The sequence below is a fragment of the Aethalodelphis obliquidens genome, unplaced genomic scaffold (assembly GCF_003676395.1).
Source record: "Aethalodelphis obliquidens isolate GAN/ISIS:26980383/991018 unplaced genomic scaffold, ASM367639v1 scaffold1, whole genome shotgun sequence".
In the NCBI taxonomy this organism is placed as follows: Eukaryota; Metazoa; Chordata; class Mammalia; order Artiodactyla; family Delphinidae; genus Aethalodelphis; species Aethalodelphis obliquidens.
The window spans coordinates 58,985,172-59,003,921 of NW_020837945.1; the positions used below are offsets into that span (position 1 = coordinate 58,985,172).

Genomic DNA, 18,750 nt, shown 5'->3' on the forward strand with positions numbered 1-18,750 from the left:
TTCTTCTCTGATTGCTGTGGCTAAAACTTCCAAAACTATGTTGAATAAGAGTGGTGAGAGTGGGCAGCCTTGTCTTGTTCCTGATCTTAGTGGAAATGCTTTCAGTTTTTCACCATTGAGGATGATGTTGGCTGTGGGTTTGTCATATATGGCCTTTATTATGTTGAGGAAAGTTCCCTCTATGCCTACTTTCTGCAGGGTTTTTATCATAAATGCATGTTGAATTTTGTCAAAAGCTTTCTCTGCATCTATTGAGATGATCATATGGTTTTTCTCCTTCATTTTGTTAATATGGTGTATCACGTTGATTGATTTGTGTATATTGAGGAATCCTTGCATTCCTGGAATAAACCCCACTTGATCATGGTGTATGATCCTTTTAATGTGCTGTTGGATTATGTTTGCTAGTATTTTGTTGAGGATTTTTGCATCTATGTTCATCAGTGATCTTGGCCTGTAGTTTTCTTTCTTTGTGACATCCTTGTCTGGTTTTGGTATCAGGGTGATGGCGGACTCGTAGAATGAGTTTGGGAGTGTTCCTCCCTCTGCTATAGTTTGGAAGAGTTTGAGAAGGATAGGTGTTAGCTCTACTCTAAATGTTTGATAGAATTTGCCTGTGAAGCCATCTGGCCCTGGGCTTTTGTTTGTTGGAAGATATTTAATCACAGTTTCAATTTCAGTGCTTGTGAGAGGTCTGTACATATTTTCTATTTCTTCCTGATTCAGTCTTGGCAGGTCATGCCTTTCTAAGAATTTGTCCATTTCTTCCAGGTTGTCCATTTTATTGGCATAGAGTTGCTTGTAATCTCTCATGATCTTTTGTATTTCTGCAGTGTCAGTTGTTACTTCTCCTTTTTCATTTCTAATTCTATTGATTTGAGTCTTCTCCCTTTTTTTTCTTGATGAGTCTGGCTAATGGTTTATCAATTTTGTTTACCTTCTCAAAGAACCAACTTTTAGTTTTATTGATCTTTGCTATCATTTCCTTCATTTCTTTTTCATTTATTTCTGATCTGATATTTATGATTTCTTTCCTCCTACTAACTTTGGGTTTTTTTTTTGTTTTTCTTTCTCTAATTGCTTTAGGTGCAATGTTAGGTTGTTGATTCGAGATGTTTCCTGTTTCTTAAGGTAGGATTGTATTGCTATAAACTTCCCTCTTAGCACTGCTTTTGCTGCTTCCCATAGGTTTTGGGTCGTCGTGTCTCCATTGTCATTTGTTTCTAAGTGTTTTTTGATTTCCTCTTTGATTTCTTCAGTGATCACTTCGTTATTAAGTAGTGTATTGTTTAGCCTCCATGTGTTTGTATTTTTTACAGATCTTTTCCTGTAATTGATATCTACTCTCATAGCATTGTGGTCGGAAAAGATACTTGATACAATTTCAATTTTGTTAAATTTACCAAGGCTTGATTTGTGACCCAAGATATGATCTATCCTGGAGAATGTTCCATGAGCACTTGAGAAAAATGTGTATTCTGTTGTTTTTGGATGGAATGTCCTCTAAATATCAATTAAGTCCATCTTGTCTAATGTATCATTTAAAGCTTGTGTTTCCTTATTTATTTTCATTTTGGATGATCTGTCCATTGGTGAAAGTGGGGTGTTAAAGTCCCCTACTGTGAATGTGTTACTGTCGATTTCCCCTTTTATGGCTTATGTATTGAGGTGCTCCTATGTTGGGTGCATATGTTGGGTGCTCCTATGTTGGGTGCATAAATATTTACAATTGTTATATCTTCTTCTTGGATCGATCCCTTGATCGTTACGTACTGTCCTTCTTTGTCTCTAATAGTCTTTATTTTAAAATCTATTTTGTCTGATATGAGAATTGCTACTCCAGCTTTCTTTTGGTTTCCATTTGCATGGAATATCTTTTTCCAACCCCTTACTTTCAGTCTGTATATGTCTCTAGGTCTGAAGTGGGTCTCTTGTAGACAGCATATATATGGGTCTTGTTTTTGTATCCATTCAGCCAATCTGTGTCTTTTGGTGGGAGCATTTAGTCCATTTACATTTAAGGTAATTATCGATATGTATGTACCTATTCCCATTTTCTAAATTGTTTTGGGTTCGTTATTGTAGGTCTTTTCTTTCTCTTGTGTTTCTTACCTAGAGAAGTTCCTTTAGCATTTGTTGTAAAGCTGGTTTGGTGGTGCTGAACTCTCTCAGCTTTTGCTTGTCTGTAAAGGTTTTAATTTCTCCATCAAATCTGAATGAGATCCTTGTTGGGTAGAGTAATCTTACTTGCAGGTTTTTCTCCTTCATCACTTTAAGTATCTCCTGCCACTCCCTTCTGGCTTGCAGAGTTTCTGCTGAAAGATCAGCTGTTAACCTTATGGGGATTCCCTTGTGTGTTGTTTTTCCCTTGCTGCTTTTAATATGTTTTCTTTGTATTTAATTTTTGACAGTTTGATTAATATGTGTCTTGGCGTATTTCTCCTTGGATTTATCCTGTATGGGACTCTCTGTGCTTCCTGGACTTGATTAACTATTTCCTTTCCCATATTAGGGAAGTTTTCAACTATAATCTCTTCAAATATTTTCTCAGTCCCTTTCTTTTTGTCTTCTTCTTCTGGAACCCCTATAATTCAAATGTTGGTGCATTTAATGTTGTCCCAGTGGTCTCTGAGACTGTCCTCAGTTCTTTTCATTCTTTTTTCTTTGTTCTGTTCTGCTGTAGTTATTTCCACTATTTTATCTTCCAGGTCACTTATCCGTTCTTCTGCCTCAGTTATTCTGCTATTGATCCCATCTAGAGTATTTTTAATTTCATTTATTGTGTTGTTCATCATTGCTTGTTTTATCTTTAGTTCTTCTAGGTCCTTGTTAAATGTTTCTTGCATTTTGTCTATTCTATTTCCAAGATTTTGGATCATCTTTACTATCATTATTCTGAATTCTTTTTCAGGTAGACTACCTATTGCCTCTTCATTTGTTAGGTCTGGTGGGTTTTTATCTTGCTCCTTCATCTGCTGTGTGTTTTTCTGTCTTCTCATTTTGCTTATCTTACTGTGTTTGGGGTCTCCTTTTTGCAGGCTGCAGGTTCGTAGTTCCCGTTGTATTTGGTGTCTGTCCCCAGTGGCTAAAGTTGGTTCAGTGGGTGTGTAGGCTTCCTGGTGGAGGGGACTAGTGCCTGTGTTCTGGTGGATGAGGCTGGACTTTGTCTTTCTGGTGGGCTGGTGCACGTCTGGTGGTGTGTTTCGGGGTGTCTGTGGACTTATTATGATTTTAGGCAGCCTCTCTGCTAATGGGTGGGGTTGTGTTCCTGTCTTGCTAGTTGTTTGGCATAGGATTTCCAGCACTGTAGCTTGGTGGTCGTTGAGTGAAGCTGGGTGCTGGTGTTGAGATGGAGATCTCTGGGAGATTTTCCCCGTTTGGTATTATGTGGAGCTGGAAGGTCTCTTGTGGACCAGTGTCCTAATGTTGGTTTTCCCACCTCAGTGGCACAGCTCTGACTCCTGGCTGGAGTACCAAGAGCCTTTCATTCACACAGTTCAGAATAAAAGGGAGAAAAAGTAGAAAGAAAGGAAGGAAGGAAGGTAGGAGAAGGGAGGAAGGAAGGAAGGAGGGAAGGAAGGAAAGAAATAAAGAAGATAAAATAGTTATTAAAATAAAAAATAATTATTAAGAAAAAATTTTTTTAAAGAAAAAAAAAACGGACGGATAGAACCCTAGGACAAATGGTGGAAGCAAAGCTTTACAGACACAATCTCACACAGAAGCATACACATACACACTCACAAAAAGAGGAAAAGGGGAAGAAATCATAAATCTTTCTCTCAAAGGTCACCTCCTTAATTTGGATGATTCGTTGTCTATTCAGGTATTCCACAGATGCAGGGTACATCAAGTTGACTGTGGAGCTTTAATCTGCTGCTTCTGAGGCTGCTGGGAGAGATTTCCCTTTCTCTTCTTTGTTCTCACAGCTCCCGCGGCTCAGCTTTGGATTTGGCCCCGCCTCTGCGTATAGGTCGCTGAAGAGTATCTGTTCTTCGCTCAGACAGGACGGTGTTAAAGGAGCAGCTGCTTCGGGGGCTCTGGCTCACTCAGGCCGGGGGGAAGGGAGGGGTACGGAGTGCGGGGCGAGCCTGCTGCGGCAGAGACCGACGTGACATTGCACCAGCCAGAGGTGCGCCGTGCCTTCTCCCGGGGAGGTTGCCCCTGGATCCCGGGACCCTGGCAGTGGCGGGCTGCACAGGCTCCCCGGAAGGGAGGTATGGATAGTGACCTGTGCTCGCACACAGGCTTCTTGGTGGCGGCAGCAGCAGCCTTAGCATCTCCTGCCCATATCTGGGGTCTGCGCTTTTAGCCGCGGCCTGCGCCCATCTCTGGAGCTCCTTTAAGCAGCACTCTTAATCCCCTCTCCTTTCTCAAGAGAAAGTCTCTTGCCTCTTCGGCAGGTCCAGACTTTTCCCCGGACTCCCACCTTGCTAGCCGTGGTGCACTAAGCCCCTGCAGGCTATGCTCACGCCGCCAACCCCAGTCCTCTCCGTGCGCTCTGACCGAAGCCCAAGCCTCAGCTCCCAGCCCCGCCTGCCCCGGCGGGTGAGCAGACAAGCCTCTGGGGCTGGTGAGTGCCGGTGGGCACCCATCCTCTGTGCGGGAATCTCTCCGCTTTACCCTCCACACCCCTGTTGCTGTGCTCTCCTCCGCGGCTCTGAAGCTTCCCCCCTCCGCCACCCGCAGTCTCAGCCCACGAAGGGGCTTCCTAGTGTGTGGAAACCTTTCCTCGTTCACAGCTCCCTCCCACTGGTGCAGGTCCCGTCCGTATTCTTTTGTCTCTGTTTATTCTTTTTTCTTTTGCCCTACCCAGGTACGTGGGGAGTTTCTTGCCTTTTGGGAGGTCTGAGGTCTTCTGCCAGCGTTCAGTAGTTGTTCTGTAGGAGTTGTTCCATGTGTAGATGTATTTCTGTGGGGAGGAAGGTGATCTCTATGTCTTACTCTTCTGCCATCTTCCCCTCGTCTCCTGCCATAGCCTAGGACATTTTTTAAAAGGAATTCATTAAAAGGAACACTTTTGAGCAAGTGCTTTCTTGTGATATCTTTTGCTTTTTGGCTTCTTTCCAAACCAGATGAGAAGTATCAGTTAAGAAGTCTGAAGTCTGCTGCTTAGAATTTTCTTACATTTGCAGTAAGGAGATGTAGTTGCTATATGAGTTCTGCCCTCCCTACTGTCATTTGCCTTAGCATTCTCCGAACCTTGCTGATTCAAGGGTGTCGGCAGAGCCGGCACAGCCTTTGCGATTACCTAGTCCAGCTCCATCATTTTGCAGTTGAGGAAAACAGAGGGATGAAGAGACTTCCTAAGCATTCATGCTAGTTGCTGGCAACTAGAACTCAGGCTTCTGGAGTCCCTTTCCCTCCAGTGTCCTTTGCCTGATCATACAGTCTCCCGGGATGAGCTGTCTTGGTATGTGTTTTGAGAAAGGAGGGTGAGGTAATGTTCAGAATTTGAGACTGACCAATCACTTATGTGACCATGGCCACAATTAGTCCAAAGGGACCCAGACTTCCATGCATTGTAAAGAGCCAAAGGAAGTATAATGTTCTAGCGCAGAAATAAGCAGGCTTGCAGTGCTGCCAGGTATCTGCAAAGGAGCTTCATACAGCCTGATGGACCTCAGATCTGGAATCACTATCACTATCCTGAGATGAAAAAAGAAAGTTACAGGAAAGGGATTTGGAATGACATTAACTGGTTATTTAAATTAAATTTACAGAACTGGATCTGCATCCAATCAACATTTGGAGAGTATATTTTTCACCTTCTTTAGAGGGTATTTTGAGAATATCAGCGATAACAGATAAAAGTAATATTAGACGAAAAGGGAAGACCTCCCCATACATGTACCACTCCCATTAAATTCAGAAAAGAGGAAGAAAAGATATAAAAGCCACACTTTGAAAAGAAACAATCGGGTCATTTTGCCACTTCAGTTACATCTTGTGGGATGTTCAGACACAAATGGAACTCTTGTAAAACATGCAAATGACTGAAGACTCATCACACACGACCTAATGAAGATGAACATATGTGAAACAACCTAAGTGAAGGTAGCCTATAAAGAATGGCAATGCCCTGAACCAGGTTCTCCTGTGCTAGGGGAATGTAGAGAACAGACTTTAATCCTTCTGTGAAGTAAAAATAGAGTCGAGGCTGGGCTATGTGCCTGGCCAACTCACCCCTGGAGCTCAGCACATTTGGGCTCTTGCTTTATAGAGAAAAGCAAGGAATAATATAATCCTCCTAGTCCTCGGGCCACAAAGATCCTCAAACCCATTCTCAATCTGTCAGGGTGCTAATCTGTTTTGAATATTCAGTCCTTCTTTCCAGAAAGGTTTTTTTTTTTTAAATAAATTTATTTATTTTATTTTTGGCTGCATTTATTTATTTTATTTTTGGCTGCGCACGGGCTTTCTCTAGTTGTGGTGAGTGGGGGCTACACTTCGTTGTGGTACGCAGGCTTTTCATTGCAGTGGTTTCTCTTGTGAAATGGGCTCTAGGTGCGTGGGCTTCAGTAGTTGTGGCACTCGGGCTCAGTAGTTGTGGCTCACGGGCTTAGTTGCTCCGTGGCATGTGGGATCTTCCCGGACCAGGGCCCGAACCCATGTCCCCTGCACTGGCAGGTGGATTCTTAACCACTGCGCCACCAGAGAAGTCCCAGAAAGTTTTTCCAGCCTTCCTCCAAACTGCCAACACAGCCTGACTTCTATGTTCCTTCAGTTGGAATTTTATTGCCATACATCTGGCTGCCTGGTTTGTTTGTTTCCCCACTAATTTAGAAGCTGCTTAACAAAAATCTGACTCTTGATGTGATATTGGCCTGTCAGTTTCTTTTTTGTGCAGTATTTTTTTCTGCTTTTGATATCAGGGTGATGGTGGCCTCATAGAATGAGTTTGGAAGTGTTCTTCCTCTGAAACTTTTTGGAATAGTTTCCAAAGAATAGGTATTAACTCTTCTCTAAATGTTTGACAGAATTTGCCTGTGAAGCCATCTGGTCCTGGACTTTCGTTTGTTGGGAGTTTTTAAATCACAGATTCAATCTCAGTACTTGTGATTGGTCTGTTCATATTTTCTATTTCTTCCTGGCTCAGTCTTCAGAGATTGTATCTTTCTAAGAATTTGTCCATTTCTTCTAGGTTGTCCATTTTATTGGCATATAGTTGCTTGTAGTAGTCTCTCATGATCTTTTGTATTTCTGTGATGTCAGTTGTAACTTCTTTTTCATTTCTAATTTTATTGATTTGAGCCCTCTCCCTTTTTCCCATAGCTGCCCCCTGCCTTCCCAGGAGACCCTCCAAGACCAGCAGGTAGGTCTGGCCCAGGTTCCTATGGAGTCATTGCTTTTACCCTGGGACCCGGTGCATGTGGAACCTTGTGTGCATCCTCCAAGAGTGGAGTCTCTGTTTCCCCTTGTCCTGTGGAGCTCCTGCAATCAAGCCCCACTGACCTTCAAAGCCAAATGCTCTGGGGGCTCCTCCTCCCAATGCCAGACCCCTAGGCTGGGGAGACTGTTGCGGGGCTTAGAGCTCTCACTCCTGTGGGAGAACCTCTGCGATATAATTATTCTCCAGTTTGTGAGTTGCCCACCTGGGTGGTAGGGGGTTTGATTATATCACAAGTACACCCCTCCTACCATCTGGTTGTTTCTTCTTTATGTCTTTGGATGTAGAATATCTTTTTTTGGTAGATTCCAGTCTTTTTTTTAATCAGTGGTTGTTCAGCAGTTAGTTGTGATTGTGGTGTTCTCTGGTGTGTATATCTGTCGGTGGTCTGCAGCACTTTGCTCTGTGGTGTTCATAAAGTGGCCACGTATATGATATATATAAGGAGAGCTGGCTTCTACAGTGTAGAGGGTTATTGTACTCTCTCTACGCTCTCCTAAAACTATGGCTGCAATACAGACCCTGAGGTAGTGAGGGCTGTGGTGAGCAAAGAGTGAGAAGAAGATTATGGTTTAAAAGTTCCTAAGAAACTAATTTACATGATCCGTATTTACTCTCTTATGTGATTATAACCCATATAAAATGAGACCTGGTTAATATTCTTGCTGTGAAACCAGGTGCAGCCAAGACATTTAAACCACATCACCCTGCCTCAGAAACTTGCAAATATTTACTAGATCTTTGTTGTAATTTTCTTAAAACTTTCTAAAAATCCTCTTTAGGCAGCTTTTCTTCTCCCCAAGTTTCATATCGCCAAGGGCACCTTTCCTCAAATTTTCATGAATAAACTCCTCCATCTAGTTATATGCTGATAGATTAAAGAACAGGTTAAAGCTACAAAGAGGATCCATATACATTACCTCACTGTTGAGCTTGATGAACATTTATTGAGCACCTGCTATGTACCAGTAACTGTTCTAAGCGCTGTGGGTACAAAAATAAATACAACACAGTCCCTGCCTATTGAAATGAAAATAGCAGAGCAGGCAACATAATTGTCTCTGAGTGTAGATTCTTTCTGCACTCAGAGATTAAAGGAGGCTGTATAGCTGGTAGTGATGACATCTGAACTAAACCCAGGACTATCTAAATTTTGGATCATAACTCTCTAGTTTTCTATCTAAGCGTTTGTTTTTCACAGATTGAAAAAAATGTGAGCTATTTGGAAAACAAAAACAAAACAATATGACAACAACAAAATCCTTTTAGTTATACCCAAATAGAATTCTTAAAAATAATAGTTAATTAAAAATAATAGTTACAGCCAACTGGAATTTGACATATCTTTCTATATGGCATTTTACTCAATTGAGCCTTTATTCAATAGAACTTTCTGAAAAGATGAAAGTGTTCTGTGCTGTTCAGTACAGTAATCACTAGCCACAGGTAACCAGTGAGCCCTTAAAATATGGTTAGTGCAACTGAATTATTTAATTTATCTTATCTTATTTTAATGAATTTAAATTTAAATAGCTACCTGAGGCTCTATCATGTGCAGATCATGGCTACATTGGGATGACATGGGAATTTTACATCTTTTACTAGAGGAGACTATTTCCCTTAACAGATAGAAAAGATATTTAACCTGCTTTAATATTTTGTGGCTTGGAGGTAAAAGTGCGGTAGAAAGAGAAACAGACAAAGATGCTGACAGGCAGAAGCACAAAAGGATGCAGCCTTTCACAAAACAAAATAAATGAATGAAAATGGTCATGGCCATCCCACATGCTCATCACTGGTAGGAAAACGATCCTCTCTCTACAGAAAGAGACAATTACACTTGCACCAGTGGGGAAAATAAGCTTGTGCTTACAGAAATCTGTTTCTAAATGAAACAGCTTGGCTATTTTTAATCTATTTAAGCCTAGACATATTACTGAATATTAATAAACTCTGTGGTCTAAAATTAATTGGTTGAATGTGAGAGAGAATTTTCTCTTTTTCTCCTCTTAATAAGAGACAAGCAAAAGTGAAACCTTAACTCTTTGGCTTGTGCATACCAAGTAAAGATTTCAGCCCTTAAAGATTCAGGTGTCTGCCCAACAGGTGGCAAAATGTTCTTTTTCTATCATTAATTCCCATAATCGTCTGACTTGCACATGGTAGTATCTATGGATTTTTCTAATAAAAATACAACTTATTCATTTTGCATTTCCACAGTATAAAATATCCAAGCTGCTCAGGGTGATAAAGTTCTACCATTAGCTGTGCTCCTACACTGAGGCTGCCTAGGAGATTTGGTGAGCAGGGTCCAGATAACTTAATAAAAAAGAGAAATTTATAATGGAATCACTGACAATAGTTTTAATTCCAATAGCCCGCATAGATACTGTCAAGCAGAGGGCATATAGAGGCCAAGACTCACGAAATTCTCACGATGCCATAATTTTCTCCCTTAATTATAAGGAATTACTCTAGAGATACAAGATACAATATAAATATATAGTAATACAAAGGTAACAGGATATGAATTTTTAATATGGAAATTATTCCATGTTTTAATATGGAAATGTCACTACGTGTTTTCTGTTTTTCTTTGCTTCTGTGCATTGGAAGGAGTGATTCAACCCATTCTAGGATGGAGGAAACTTTCTCTGCCCTCCTTTTATTTCCATCACTCTCCACCCCTAGGAAGAAAAGCAAACATTTCTCCTTCCCCCCAGGAAGTGTCTAATGACTAAGCCTTCCTACACTGTAAAGAGAAACTAGTGTTTAGTTGCTAGTAATTTGAGCTCTGGATTTCATAGCTATTGAAGATTATTGCGTGAAAGAAAAGTAAATAGTATAGGACTTTGAGCTTAATAAAGGGTCTAGGGCTGAAGCTCTGGAAAGTACTAAAATTTTGGGGCAGAAGGAAAGAGAAAAGGGAGTCACTGGATGGGGAGAATTGTCTGGGAAAAGGATGGGCTGGAAAGGGTGGGGAAAAGGGGCACTGACCTTAAAATACAGGATGAGTAATTGGAAAAAAGTACTGAATATGAGAGGTATCATAGTCCTGTCCACCTACCACCCAGTATTCACATAAATGAGAATCATCCCAAAATCGTTATCTAGGACCTCGGGGAATTTTTCTCCATCTGTACCAGCACCTCACTAACTTGACTTCCCTGTGGAAACAACAGCCATCCTTGCCACAGAACTTTCTTTGTTATTTGAAGTGACAATGTATGGACTGTCTTGCCACTATATCTCTCCCAGGACATCTTAAGCCCAAGGGACTCCCTGGATTCTTCTGAGTCATGGGATGGAACTTCTCTAACTTTACTTGGGAGGGCTGAATTGTACAAACTTACATCTCAAGCTGAGACATTAATTTTTAAGTGGAAAGCTCGGTGATGTAAGGATAGTGGTTCACTGATTGCCCCTCTAGTATCCATTCCCTCTCCCATCTTCTCCAAAAAGATTCCAAATATTTATTAGGTGTCCACTATCCCTTTCCTTTTCAGTCTGTATTACCTAGGGGAAGCCGACCCTATCTCCAGTTCAGGGATGCGTTCTTATTGATTGACATGAAAAGGACTTTTATTTCATGATTGGAAGAGATGCTATCACTCTCTCCTGCTGGACATGAATAAAGAAGCATATCACCTTGATTCCTAATGACAGCCATTTTATAAACACAAGAGAAACCAATCTTAGGTTGATGCAATAGCTTTGACACAGAGGGAGATGGAAAATATTTTCATGTTTGAAGACATTGTTGAACCATTAAATCAGCCATTCCTGAAACACATCTTATCTATGGATTTAGTCATTTCCTTATCACTTAAATCAATTTACTTGGAGTTGTCTATTATTTGCAGCTGAAAACTGGCTTAAAATCTTATTAGAAGAATTCAGGAAGTTGATGAGGAAGCTTCTTTACTAAAATAAAACCCAGAATGTTCAATGATTAGATAGAAAGGAAAATCATTTCCTGTAAAAGAGGTGGGTAGCTAACTGATACATTCCCAAGGATCTCAGTCTTCTGCATGGAGTTCTCTGAAGTAAGACACTGTAGCCACCACCACACGTTGCCCTAGAGGTATGTAAATTCCCTCTTAAGGCCAGATGTAGACACAGTCAAGCTGAAACTTTAAAGAAGACTTTGTTACATGCCAAGGGAGAACAATAGGGACACGAGCAAAGAATATACCAATAAAGTTTATCTGACTTTTAAAGTATATAACCACACCATAGCTAGATGGTGCCTGGGTTTGCAGACCTTATCCTGTTTCTTGTCCTAATATCTGAGCTGGTCCAGATTCACATATCCCACTCAAGTTTCTAACTTCTTCCCTATTGGCCTCAACATGGATGGCACCACTGTAGATTCTGCCCACCTGGAGCTCCTTCTTAGGCTTTCGATAAACTTCAGCATAAGAGTTCTATTCAAGTTCTATTCAGGAAAGCCCATCTCTGGATGTGTTTCTCAAATTCTGACCCAAGAACCCTCCACATTAGAGTCAACAAGGGTGACTACATAAAACGCAGCTTCCTGGACCTTGCTCTAAGGGATTATGATACAGTAAGTGTGTGGCACCCAGGAATCTGCATTTAAACCAATTTCCCAAGTGATTGTGATCAAGATAAAAATGGAAAACACTGCTCTAGGAATACCCTTAACTTTTCCAAAATTAGCAGTAGGGGTAGCCTATCAATTATACCATCATGAACCAAACATCATATAAATGCAGTTCCTCACAAATGCATATGTAGTGGCTATTTTGAACTTTCAAATCTAGCTTTTAACTACAATTCTAGAAGCCATTTTCCATATCCATTTTTTCCTTAACCAATCCAAACAAAAACTTTTAACTACAATTCTAGAAGCCATTTTCCATATCCCTTTTTTCCTTAACCAATCCAAACATAAACTTTTACCCAGAAGGATAGGTACAATACTACAGAATATTTGTTTTATTCCTGCTTTTAAAGAATTCTATTTGAAGTTCAAATATACATTTCCTTATAAAAAGAGAATGTCACAAGAAGAAACAAATGAAAACATACACTGTCAGTGAAAAATAATTTTAGTTTTTCAATAAACTCTAAAAATTGCTAAACACATGCAGAATCAGGATGCTAACACATTCGAACTCAAAGACGACTAAAAATAAAAAGGAGGAGTATTTCAAGAAGTAACCCATCCACATGTCGAGTCACTCCTACCCATAACAGAATAAGAAAGTCCCTCCTGTTCCAAAATATCTTCCCCACCCATTTAGTCACACATTCAGCCACCCACTGCCTTCCATTTCTACATCACATTTTTAAATTTAGTTTAGGGCTGCTGTAACTTCAAATCATTATGTGGAAAGAGTAGCATATAAATCAATTGTATACTCTTTCACTAGAATGTATGTAACAATTACTTAGAATAACTGATGTAATGACACCCAGGTCAGGTAAATTTCAGTGGATAGGAGGTTGTCTTAAGTTGGATTCTATTTATTTGAGGTCATATCAAATGAGTCACAGGTAGGGCAATGAGGAAGTGAAACAGGGAAAAGAAAAAAGCAATAGAGGGTGTGATAATGAGCAATTTACTACTGTGGCAACTGGGGCTTATCCCATAGGAGACCTCAGAGTTTTCTCAAACAAGGCGTAAGGAGCTAGGGGATTTTTTCACCAACTCCACCATTGTTTGAGGGATGCTGCAGGCTATTATCTCCCCCAAGCACTTCCAGTGTTCCACTTGTATGGACTAAGTGACTTGAGTCTCAGGGGCTTGGAAGAGAAATCCATCAGTATGTAAGAAACTGATGAATGCTTAGGGGACATGGGTTGGGTTCCAACAGTGTTTGCTGCATTCTACCCTTTGCACCACTTAGATCCCCTTGGGGGCCCTATGTTAAATTGACTCAGTCCCATCATAGATTCCTCAAGGAGGTGATTCATTAAAACTTAAGGAGAGAAAAGAAAAAAAAGACATTAGTAAGGTTGATGGGGCAAGATACAGTCTCCATTGGTGCAGTTGGTCCCAGATTCATAATTGGTAATCATCATCTCCATCCTCTACTACGTGTTAAAACAGTTTGGCTTGTCTTGGTTGCTTGGTGTGATAACCTAGACCGTCATCCCTGAGGGGTCTAAGCCCTTGATTACCATGGTCTTGTTAGACTGAGACTGCTTAAAATGCCTGTTTATGATTATTACCATATACGAAATCAATAAAGAGTGACCCAGTGGATTTCCTGGGTTCCAGATATTTTCTTCCCTGTTGGTATTAAATATTAGCAATCCTATCTCCTATCTCCTGATGGTAATCAGGGCCAGTCACCCCTCCCACTGTAGAACTCTTCTTTGTCTGTTAGTCAGCATGAGAAGTCCAAAATGACTATGTGGGAGTCATAACATTAGGATAGGGAATCTCAAAGAGAGGACTGAAGAGTCCTGGAAGTTCCCAAGACTATTTCAGGGGGCTCATAAAGTTGACTATTTCCAACTACATATCTGTAAGAGACCAGATTTTCTTCATATGCTTCAACCAAAATATCATCTCACAGTAGATTTAATGCTGAAGCAGATGTGAGAATCCACCTATCTTCTGTTACATCAGAGACTTGCAATGATGTAAAACAAGGCCATTTTCCCCTTAAATTTTTTTCTTTGGGAAATATTTGTTCTTCATTAAAATGTGTCATTTACTTTAACATGTAATGGGTTTGCAATTGTTATTTTTTAATAAATTAATACTATTAAAATTCTTTAGTTTAATGGGCAGAGAACCTAAATAGACATTTTTCCAAAGAAGACATACAGATGACCAACAGACACATGAAAAGATGCTCAACATCACTAAGTATCAAGGAAATGCAAATCAAAACTATGATGAAATATTACATCATACCTGTTAGACAACAAATAGCAAGTGTTGGTGAGGATATGGGGAAAAGGGAACCTTAGGTACTGTTGGTGGGAATGTAAGTTGGCCCTGCAAAGGAGATCATCTTGCTGGTCAACAGCAGCCCCACACTTACCTAGCAAAGTGCTCTAGCAACTGTGGACAAGGAATGTTGCCTGTCATTACAGTAAACAAAGGATGTTGTCTGCCATCCCAGTTCTACAAGAATCAAGCCATTAGCCACTGCAGCTGCCACTGACAGTGCACCTTGAGGAGAATTCAGGATGGAGAAAAACAGGAAGCATGCTGTGCTTTGGATACTGGCCCTAGATAGTTAATATGCATATCTAAGGAATAATTTCAATGAACCCAGACTCTTGCATTGTCCTATACATAGAAAGCACTAAAATCATTAACTTGAGATGTTTGTTCTTTGTGATTAGCAGTAATCTTTTGATGTTCAACTACACGTTTTGTTTTGTTTTTTTTTCCAGCACAAAACTCCTATATATCCTGGTTCCTCCCTTACCTCTTCAGAGCAGTTTCTCAGAGCTCTCTGAGAGGCTGTCTCCCGGGCTATAGTCCTCAGTAAGACTCCTGAATAAAACTTAACTTGCAAGGGGGCTCAAGATGGCAGAGTAGGAGTACTGAAGCTCATCCCCTCCACAAGCACATCAAAAATATATCCACAGGGGCTTCCCTGGTGGCGCAGTGGTTGAGAGTCCGCCTGCCGATGCAGGGGACACGGGTTCGTGCCCCGGTACGGGAAGATCCCACATGCTGTGGAGTGGCTGGGCCTGTGAGCCGTGGCCGCTGAGCCTGCGTGTACGGAGCCTGTGCTCCGCAACAGGAGAGGCCACAACAGTGAGAGGCCCGCGTACCGCAAAAAAAAGAAAATATATACACACACACACACACACACACACACACACACGTGGAACAGTTCTCATGGAAAACTAACTGGAAACTGGCACAAGAAATCCTATACAACCAAAGCTGCAAGAATGATCTCCACATAACCGGGTAGGACAGGAAAAAAAAACAGATATTGGGTTGGGAGCTGTGACCCTGTGAGGGATCAGTAAGGAAGAGGAGGTCCACATGGGGGCACCCTCACCCTGGAAAATGAGCAGGTTGACCCACAATCTGGGCACCCCAGTTCTGGGGTCCTGAGTGGATGAGACAAGCCCCCTTGCCTGCTGCAGAATCTGCAGAGACAGATAGAAGGGCTGGAGAAGCCTAGACTCTACTCATGAGGAGTGCACACATGCTGGCTTGCCAACAATCAGGGTGGAGAGAGCTTTGCACTGGCAACTTCTGCCTTGCCACACCTCCCAATCTGAAGGGGCAAACACCCTGGCCTCACTCGCTCACTCCACACCACAGCCTGGTGTGAGATCTGGGCAGAGATTTGGTCTAGCTATGCAAAGACAGACCAGAGCACCTGGGGTGTGGTCTGGGCAGAACCACAGAGGCCATTGTCAGTGCACGCATGGCACAGTGGGTCTAAAGAATGTGCAGTAGCTAGGTGCTGGCTGAATCTCTGGCAGATAATCCGTGGGAGAGGACTCAGTATAGCTACACAGAGACAGCCCGGAGGGCCTGTGGTGTGAACCAGGTGGAGCTGTGAAGCCCATTGTTAGAACCCCCACAGGGCAGCACCATAAGAGGGTGCAGCAGCTAAGTGCTGAATCTCAGGCAGACAGGCCCTGGGCAGGAGTACACACCAGTTTGTTTCCCAGCAAGAAGACCCTGCCCTGCCCACTCCATACTACAGCTTAACACTGGATCTAGAGCAGACAGGTCCTGAGAGAGGTCTGACACAGAGGCAACCCAGATCTCAGGCAGCAGCACAGCTACCTCAATTCCTGCAGCCACAATGCCCTAACCCATAACCCCAGCCTACTCCACACCACAGACTTGCACTAGATCTGGGACAAACACAACAGAGAAAAGGACATGACCTTGGGCTGCTTCTGAGGAGAACCGCAAGTGCCTGCACAGGCAGTGCATAGATCCTCTGTGACCCGCATGCACCTCACTTCCTTCAGCAATCACCTCCTTTGGGGCAGGGCTTTCAATCAAGGGCAATGGAACCTGATTAAACATTACTCTCAGGCTTCTACTCCAACAACTGGGGAGCAGACCCCACCCCTGACAGTGCAGCTACAGCCACAAAGCAGAGAGTAAGCCCACCTCACATCCTTCACAGGTTTTAAATGCTCCAAAAAACCTACACCCCCTAGCAAGGGGATAACTGCCAGCACACTCTGCTCGACATCCATAATGAAACCAACTCTCAGACCAAAAATACTGGACACACACTGTCTACACAGGGATGCTCCCACATAAAATACCCCTTCAAGACCACAGTAGTTAACTGTTTCTTCTAAATTCATAGAGACAGAGAAAGCGAAGCAAAATGAAAAGGCAGAGGAACTATTCCCAATTAAAAGAACAAGAGAAATCCCCTAAAAGAACAATTATTGAAATAGACCTCACCAGTCTACTAAACCCTGAGTTCAAAAAGGTAATAAAAATGCGAAAGGAATTAAGAAAGATTATCAATAGAAATGGAGATCACAGTAACAAGGAACTAAAAACTATAAAAAAGAAACAAAGCTAGACAATTCAATTGCTGAGATAAAAAACAAACTAGAAGCAATGAATAACAGACTAAATGACACAGAAAAATGAATAAGTGATCTGGAAGATAGAATAATGGAAATCACTCAATCAAAAGAGCAGACAGGGCTTCCCTGGTGGCGCAGTGGTTGAGAGTCCACCTGCCGATGCAGGGGACACGGGTTCGTGCCCCGGTCTGGGAAGATCCCACATGCCACAGAATGGCTGGGCCCGTGAGCCATGGCTGCTGAGCCAGCGCATCCAGAGCCTGTGCTCTGCAATGGGAGAGGCCACAACAGTGAGAGGCCCGCGTACCAAAAAAAAAAAAAAAAAAGCAGAAAGAAAAAAAATGAAAACAACATATGAGATCTATGGGGAAAATATAAAGCATGCCCACCTGTGCATAATAGGGATTCCAGAGGAGGAGAGAGAGAGAAGGGAATCAAAAATGTATTTGAAGAAATTATGGCTGGGGACTTCCCTGGTGGCACAGTGGTTAAGAATCCACCTGACAGTGCAGGGGACATAGGTTCAAGCCCTGGCCCAGGAAGATCCCACATGCTACAGAGCAACTAAGCCTGTGCACTACAACTACTGAGCCTGCATGCCACAACTACTGCAGTCTGCACACCTACAGCCCGTGCTCCACAACAAGAGAAGCCACCACAATGAGAAATCTGCACACCACAACAAAGAGTAGCCCCTGCTCACAGCAACTAGAGAAAGCCCACACGCAGCAACAAAGACCCAATGCAGCCATAACTAAATAAATAAATAAAAAGAAATTATGGCTGAAAACTTCCCAAACCTAAAGAAAGAAACAGATATCCAGGTACAGGAAGCACAGAGGGTCCCAAAGATAAGTACAAGCAGACCCACACCAAGATTTATCATAATTAAAATGGCAAAAGTTAATGATAAAGAGGGGATTCTAAAGGCAGCAAGAGAAAAAGAGTCAGTTACAAGGGAACCAAAATAAGGCTATCAGCTGATTTCGCTGCAGAAACTTTGCAGGCCAGAAGGGAGTAGCATGATATATTTAAAGTCCTGAAAGTGAAAAACCTGCTGCATAGAATACTCTACCCAGCAAGATTGTATCATTTATAATAGAAGGAGAGATGAAGAATTTCTCAGATAAGCAAAAACTAAAATAATTCAGCATACTAAACCTACCCTAAAAGAAATATAGGATCTTCTCTAAATAGGAAAAAAGCAAGAATCTATAGGAAAGGGAAAATCGCAATAGGAAAGGCAAACATACAGTAAGGATTGAAGATGACTGAAATAAACCAGTACTTAGATTAAAAAACAAAAAAATTTAAAGCAATCATAAATACAATTAACAGTAAAAGGATAAGCATGAAGGTGTAAAGTAGGACATCAAAATCACAAAATGTGGGGGAGAGGAGTATAAAAATATAGATCCTTTAGAATGTGTTTGAACTTGAATGGCTAGCAGTTTAAAGCAAGGAGATATAGTTATGAGTCAACATACATGAACTGCTAGGTAACCACAAATCAAAAACATACATCAGAGTCACAAAAACCAAAACCAAAAAGAAAGGAGCTCAAGCATACTACAAAAGAAAATCATCAAACGACAAAAAGAAAAACAAAAAGAAGCAGAAAAGAACAAGGAAGAACTACAAAAACAACTTGGAAAACAAGGATTAAAATGGAAATAAGTACCTACCTATTGAAAATTACTTTAAATGTCAGTCAATGGACTAAATGCTCCATTCAAAAGACATAGAATGGCAGATTGGATTTAAAAAAGCAAGAACCTGCAATATGCTGCCTACAAGAGACTCACTTCAAGGTGAAAGACACACACAGACTGAAAGTGAGG

The 18,750-nt window shown here is 41.5% G+C and overlaps 1 long non-coding RNA gene across 1 annotated transcript in view; it reads right to left on the bottom strand.

The window, feature by feature from the left end:
• Nucleotides 1–4,931: 4,931 nt before the first annotated feature.
• The window catches only part of LOC113619646 (uncharacterized), a 55,876-nt gene continuing 42,057 nt past the window's right edge, over nucleotides 4,932–18,750 (bottom strand). The window contains exon 3 of the long non-coding RNA XR_003432484.1: nucleotides 4,932–4,979. This is a non-coding gene — a long non-coding RNA (uncharacterized LOC113619646). The remainder of the gene's footprint in view (nucleotides 4,980–18,750) is intronic.